The sequence below is a fragment of the Oryctolagus cuniculus genome, chromosome 14, assembly GCF_964237555.1.
Source record: "Oryctolagus cuniculus chromosome 14, mOryCun1.1, whole genome shotgun sequence".
In the NCBI taxonomy this organism is placed as follows: Eukaryota; Metazoa; Chordata; class Mammalia; order Lagomorpha; family Leporidae; genus Oryctolagus; species Oryctolagus cuniculus.
This window is the reverse complement of record NC_091445.1, coordinates 59,527,385-59,528,172: the sequence shown is the minus strand read 5'-3', so window position 1 is coordinate 59,528,172 and position 788 is coordinate 59,527,385. Positions and strand designations below refer to the sequence as shown.

Here is a 788-nt window from a genome sequence, read left to right as displayed (position 1 = left end):
AATCCGGAGGCGAGGCTTTTGCAATGCGCATGCGCCCTTCTTTCCGGCTGCTTTCGGCCGCATAATCAGGATCCTTTTCGGCCACCGTAGCCAACGACAAGTACTCGGAGTTTCCGGGAAATCTTGAACCAGCACCTGGCTCTGAGGTGCATCTTAGGGTGCAGTTCCGGGTTTCCTGTGGCTTTACTGCCGCCTAACTTGGCGTGAGTGATGAGCCCTGACCACAGTCAGTAGCCGTGAATCGAGCTTTTCCCTTGGCCGTCCTGGCTTCCCGTGACCCGCGTCCTGGTGATGAGGGGCGAGCGTCTTTCCCCGAACATTCTGTAATACATCAGGAAGCGTTTCCACACGGCCCGTGAAAATACAGTGAAACTTTTCCCTAAGAAGATAACCATGCTGACTCCACGGATTCTCACGCTTAGGTGTCTGTGTCTGGAACCGAGTGGGATTGTTTGGTTTATTTTACTAGCCAACTTATTAGACAATTGCTTTTTAAACTCAGGAGCCCAATGAGCGTGTCTTCGTGACGTACTCCATCACAACCTTTTACGGATTTTTACTTCCTAAAAGGTTCTCTTCTGAACAACTTTCAGCCTTCGGGTTATCCCAGCTGCAAAGAACAGCAGTTGCCTAATCCAGTTTTCTGCAAACAGTGTTACTATCAGGATAGTCTTCGAATACAAATCAAGTTAATCCTTTGCTTAAAACTCTGCAGTGGCTTTCTCTTGCTCTTAGAATAAGAGCAAGAGCATAAAAACCCCCAGCCTTATGACATTGAAGCCCCCTAA

General features: G+C 48.5%; 1 protein-coding gene across 1 annotated transcript in view; it reads right to left on the bottom strand.

Annotated features, from left to right (window-relative positions):
• The window catches only part of LOC138845174 (large ribosomal subunit protein uL23-like), a 1,058,548-nt gene that overhangs the window by 314,693 nt on the left and 743,067 nt on the right, over positions 1-788 (bottom strand). The gene's annotated exons all lie outside the window — the stretch shown is intronic.